Genomic DNA, 6,836 nt, shown 5'->3' on the forward strand with positions numbered 1-6,836 from the left:
AAAAAGAAGAAGAAGAAGAAGTTTCATACAAAATTCCTGATGCGCGTTATTCTTGTGATGATGTCACTTGTGTAATGTGAATGTAACCGCAGCTTCAGTAGAGCCAGAAACCACAGAACAGACACAGTGTGTTGTCATTATGTCTCCTGTGGTCACATGACTGGAGGCAAAAGATCAGAATAAGATCAGAGAGGCGATGATGTGGCAGAAAGTGCAAAACCCTGTTCAGTTGCCAGAGGTGGAAAGTAACTAAGTACATTTACTCGAATACTGTACTTAAGTACAATTTTGAGGTACTTGTACTTTACTTGAGTATTACCATTTTATGCGACTATACTTCTACTCCACTACATTTCAGAGGGAAATATTGTACTTTTTACTACACTACCTTTATTTGATAACTTAAGTTACTAGTTACTTTGCAGATTCAGATTATTAATAGAAAATATAATCAACTAATAAATTGTGATGTATTATTATAGATTACTGTAAGCTACCCAGCAGTATGTAAAGTAGTGGAAATCAGCCCTACCTTTACCAGCTGCAACATTAAAGTGATGCTTACACATTAATGCATCAATAATTATAATTCAATAATATAATATATACTGTATTATTCTGAAATGGGCCATTCTGCATAATGAGTACTTTTACTTTTGTTGCTTTAAGTACATTTTGATGCTAATACTTTTGTACTTTTACTTAAGTAACATTTTGAATGCAGGACTTTTACTTGTAGCAGAGTATTTTTATACTGTGGTATTTCTACTTTTACTTAAGTAAACGATCTGAGTACTTCTTCCACCACTGTCAGTTGCTATGAGCTTAACAGTAAATCGACATTTTCTGTGGTTGTTTTTTCTGCTTTTTAATAATTGCTGTGAAATGTATATGGAGTAAATGATTTGTCGTTACCTTCCCATGACTGTCGAGCAGCAGCAGGATCATTAAAATGTTTATTTCTTGAAGTGTCAGAATGCAACAAAGTTTGCACAGACGTTTGCTAGCTTGTTAGCAATTTGTGACTTCCAGAAAATAAACATTTTAACGATGACGCAGGTCTTTGATAACTGTGAAAAGGTAACGACAAATTATTTACACCAGATACATTTCACATTAATTATCAGAACACAGACAAAGCAACCTGATTATTCCCAGTTAGCAGGTTATTGGTTATTAACTCATTGTGAGGAAACAGAAATAAAAGTTTTTACACAGTTCCAGCTGTAACCTGCTGCTCGCTTCTTCTTCACTGGGTGAAATTCATGTTTAGACAGAGTTTGGTTCAGAATATTTACTGTGAAAAACAACGAAGACAAAGGAGAAGACTCAACAGCACCAACACAGAGCCGAGCTGTCTGAACAAGTTCCCACAGTGTGTGTGTGTGTGTGTGTGTGTGTGTGTGTGTGTGTGACTAAATGACTGTCTGAAATATCCATTATGAGAAAGAGAGCAGCAAAGAAGAGCAGGAGAGAGAGAAACAGAGAGAGGAAGAGAAAAGGGTTGATTCATGTCTTCGCCTTTATCCTTCCTGTTCCGTTTCCTCCTTCTAACTCTGTCTCACACACACACACACACACACACTCACACACACACACACACACACACTGTGTGTCATGTCGGATTGAGGCCGGACAGGCAGTCTGTAGCCAAAACAGGCTGGGAGAAGGAGAGAGAGAGAGAGAGAGAGGGAGAGAGAGGGAGAGAGGGAGAGACAGGGAGAGGAAGAGAGGTCAGAGGTCAGGGAGGGTGATGGAGTGATGACAGGTGTGTGTTTCATCTGTGTGTGTTCTTCACTCTCTCTCTCTCTCTCTGTCTCTCTCTCTCCTTTTATCTCTATCTCAGCTAAACCTCTCTCTCCCCTTCCTTTCTCTCTTTCTTTCTCTCTCTGTTATTCTCTCCATCTCTTTCTGTCTTTCAAGGTTTCCATGCTCTCTGTCCATAAATGTCACATCTCCTGTCATATTGAGCACACAGTTTATATCATTCATGTGCGCTTAACTCGTAATTCTGATATTTCTGACCGCCTTGAAGGCAGCATCATGTTCATCTGTCAGGTCGACACCAGCCGCGTTTCCATCAAGCCAGTTTATGTGAAAATTGAAGTTTCGAATGGGAATAAGCTGAATGGAAACACCAAATTAAAAAAAAAAACCTCCCCAAATATCGCAAAAAAGTTTCTACGTTCGCTTGAGGTGGATTTGTTGGTCTGTTGATGAAGTGTTTATTCGAAAAAAAACAGCGTTGGAAATGTATTTTGTGAATTAATAATGATTCTTTGAGAAGATCACCGCACTCATGACTATTGAATGCGCTAAGGTGCCAGAAGACCGAAGAACAGTATTAAGGAAGAAGGTTCTGCACACTTAGATCCATGCAAGTTTCTTTAATTAATCAAGTGCCAAGCTTTCGGTCACAAGACCTTCATCAGGGCAAAGTCTTGTGACCGAAAGCTTGGCACTTGATTTATTACAGAAACCTACATGGATCCAAGTGTGAATTAATGACGCAGAGTTTCCTTCACCCTGTTCTGCAGCTGCAGCTTGTCCAGTCTGCCGCCATGCGTTCCTCTGGAGGAACCAGAGACCGGCCCAGAGACCGGCCCAGAGACCGGCCCAGGGACCGGCCCAGAGACCGGCCCAGAGACCGGCCCAGAGACCGGCCCAAAGACCGGCCCAAAGACCGGCCCGATGATCCTGCAGCAGATCAAATGTTGTTCTGGGGCCGGATTCACAAAATGTTCCCAAGTGCCTTTTTTTTTACTTAACTTTAGTCTTAAGAAAAAAAGTAGGAAAAAATGCTATTCTCAGAAACAGTTCTTATACATTTACTTAACTTTCTTCTTTTGTTTCTTCCTAAGAAAAAACTTAGGAATAAATGGTATTCTTGAAATGAAAGTTCTCAAATTTGTTCTTGATTTTTTTCTTAACTTTAAGACGGCCCTTCACCTGTCTTAAAACTCCTACAGTGAAAAGGTAAGCCTCTAATATCATATATGTAAACACATTTTAGACAAGTAGGTTATAGTTCAAAGTCTTCATAGGTTCCCCTACACCTAACATTAAGATGAACATTTATTGTAAAGCTTTATTTGGTGTAAATAGGTTTTTCCCCATTGTTTTGTAGATGGAAGTACTTTGGGTTGCCTCCTAGCCTTGTCTCCTAGCCTCCTAGCCTTGTCTCCTAGCCTCCTAGCCTTGTCTCCTAGCCTCAGTGGCAGTAAGCCTAAAGTTTATTAACCAGAATTAATTCAGGCCCTATTTTGAGAAGTTCTTAAGTGGGAAAATTAAAGAAATTCGTAAGAAATGAGACTGTTACTAAGAAAATATTGAGGAATTGCACTTAAGAGCCTTCTTAAGAACTTCCTAAAATTTCCTCTTATGTCATTTGTTAAGATCTATCTTAAGAACACTTTGGTGAATCCGGCCCCTGGATCCTACAGTGTTTCACCCAAAGCCTCTCAGTCTGTAAAATGTCTTCACACTTCTGACTCCCAGAACTGTTTTTCCGTCTCTTTTCCCAGATATATGGCGTCCGTCACAGAATGGGTATTTCTCCTATGATATTGGCTGTTGATATTTACTCATCGCCGCCAGAAAGAAAGAAATACAGCCAGCAGCAGATTACATGACAGAATAATTATCACTTCTCCGATGGCAAGTAACTCTTGGAAAGCTCTCTCCATTGTGATAGTCTCACCACACACACACAAACCTACTTATTCAGTATACTTGCAGAATCAGTGACATCTTTTAAATCACTTCTCAAAACATATCTTTTTTAAAAAGCCTTTTATTAATTCTGGCACACCATTTTATTGTCAACATGTCTTATTTGTTTTATTATCTTATCTGTCTTATCTGTTTTATTATTATTATTATTATTGTTATTGTCTCTATTGTTGGTTTTTTTTTATTCTATTCCATTTTATTTCTGTATTATTTTAATTGCCTGATTTTATTTGCCTCAGTCCTGAATTATCCTGGTGCAACCATGTAAAGCACTTTGTAACTTTGTTTTGAAAAGTGCTGTATAAATAAAGTTAAGTTAAGGGTTAGTTAATGCTTAATAAGCATTAACTAACCCTTAATTAACAGCTAACTAATGTGTAATTTACTAATGGTGTTCATGCTAACTAAGGTATTAATTTATACATTATTTAATAGTTTATAAAGATGACTATTAAATCAAGTATAAATTAATACCTTAGTTAACATGAACACCATTAGTAAATTACACATTAGTTAACTGTTAATTAAGGGTTAGTTAATGCTTATTAAGCATTAACTAACCCTTAATTAATGTACCCTTATTGTAAAATGTTACCTCGAATTTTCTTTTTTTTTCTCAAACTAAACCTAATTAGTCTTTAATGGGGTTCAGTTAACTGCAAACTGACAAAGAAAACATATTTATTTATTGAACATTTTTCAAAAGCTAGGTGTCCCAAGCTTTTGATGGGCAGTGTATATAAACACACACCCGCCCACACACACACACACACACACACACACACACACACACACACACACACACACTGAGGATGCGGTGCTACTTGGCCAGCCTGTCCGTGTTTGCCTCAGGCACACTCTGCTCTGCACACACACACACACACACACACACACACTTCCTGTTTTCGACCACCGTTCAGCCAATCAGCAGTGAGAAGACTTCAGATGGACAGTGGAGTCTGACGAACTCCATCTATGTTTGACAAAGTACATCTACGAATGACAAAGGCTGCTGAGGATGTCCTAAACTGGCCACCGTACTTATCACACTATTCACTTTTACTGAGAACGTTACTGAATGGATCTACAGCCACACCACAACAAGCTGACTCAGCTGCTCTCTGCTGACAGCTGCTTCACACACATTTACACTTTATTAACTAACACACAGTTCTACAGTGTTCCTCCATCAGCTGCTGGAGGGAATTGAACCCTCAACCTGTCAGTGTTGCTGCCTGGCTGCTCGTCTCTTTCTGCAGCAGCAGCTCAGTAACAGACACACAGTGTGACCTTTGAACTTTGTACAGCTTGCAGTTACTCCGTTAGTTTCCATTCACCAGGTAACACACAGCAAAGTTCAAAGTTCAGTCCTGAGGCAGGTGTGTGTGTGTGTGTGTGTTTGTGTGTGTGTGTGTGTGTGTGTGTGTGTGTGTGTGTGTGTGTGTTGTGCGGGAACATTTCAGAGACAAAGCCAGGTGAACAGCAGGTAAGCCAGAGTCTGAAGTTCCCTCCACTCTCCTGCTGTCACACTGTGTGTGTGTGTGTGTGTGTGTGTGTGTGTGTGTGTGTGTATGTGTGTGTGTGTGTGTGACCATTTGACGCGTGGCAGCAGCAGCTACTCATTAACAACAACAGGCTGTATCAATTAACAGAACAGTGAAACTCTAAACCAGCTTTACAAAGAGAGAGAGAGAGAGAGTGGAAAAGGGCGGGAGATGGATGGAGAAACAGAGAGAGAGAGAGAGGGGGGGGGGGGGTGGAGTGAAGGAAACTCACAAAGAAAAGAAAAGAAAGGGAGGGAAGAAAGCCAGGAGAGGAGAGGGAAGGGAAGAGGGACGGAGGGAAAAAGAGAGGGAAAGTGAGGTGAGAAGAGGAGAGAGACATAAAAGGGTGAAGTGGAGAGAAAAAGAGAGGGAAAGATGAGGAATGAAAGAGGGAAAAGAGCGAGAGAGACAGAAAAAAAGATTTAAAAAAAGACCTGAGTCGAGTAAAAAATGAATTAAGGTACAAGGGACCATGTGCACATATCTTTTATATTTCAATTGTGAAGTGTAATAAATGCACTGTCCCTATCAAATAAACTACTAAATAAATAAATAGTTTTGTTTAGTTTATTTTTATTTCTGTGTCATGCCAAACATCTGGCCCATCCCACATGGGATTACAGGACGCCACCATTTTACAAAACATACATCTTCCAGTGATACATGTAAGAGCAAAATGAATAAATAAAATAAATTACCACATTATAAAGCACTACTATATTCTTTCAAATAACATATTTGAAATGATAGGTTTCAAATGAACAACACACTGAAAAGAACTGCTACAAACTGACAGTTTATCTTTTTTTCTCATCTCCCAGGCTTTCTGTTTCATAAGCGAACAGCCAACTCAATCTTTGTGCATCATCCATATTTACAAAATCAATATCTGTTTTTATCTTACTTAACAAAGTATTGCACGGTTCCCAGCAAAAAAAAATGGCAATAGAAAACAAAGTGAAACTCATTTTCTATATCAGTCAAATAAATAAATAAATAAAAATTAAAGATAGCTAAAGACATGATTCTGCATGATGGTGAAAATAAAATCCACTGAGACAAAATGAGCTGTGGCATCAAAGTAAAGAACATCTGAGGTGACTCTTAAAGTCTGGAGTTTACTTAGGAAATAGTTTTTGGTTTGGTGGTAAAATCATCAGTGATGTTGAAATACTGACTGATGAATTTCAAGTTACAACATTTTTTCGAAATTGATATTTAGTAATTTGGAGTCCTGATTTACGCATAATGTGCAAATGTGTATCGTTGCCTGTTCACATTTCAAACTATTCACACAGACTTTGACTTAAAAATTACAAATCACACAAAAGACTGAACTAGACGTTTATCTTTATGTTCCTCTGACATCTGAGACTAAAGCTGCTTCAACATCAAATATCCATTGTGTTAATCGAGACTCAATAGTGTTTCTTTTGCCTTTCATTCTGTACACTCAAGCAACACACACACACACACACACACACACACACACACACACACACACACACACACACACACACACACAGTCCTCCATGACCAAAGTGCTTACCAGCAGGTGCT

Source organism: Centroberyx affinis, unplaced genomic scaffold (genome assembly GCF_046629955.1).
Source record: "Centroberyx affinis isolate AG114_WGS23_722 - 3 ecotype Tasmania unplaced genomic scaffold, CSIRO-AGI_Caff_v1 ptg000526l_1, whole genome shotgun sequence".
Lineage (NCBI taxonomy): Eukaryota > Metazoa > Chordata > Actinopteri > Beryciformes > Berycidae > Centroberyx > Centroberyx affinis.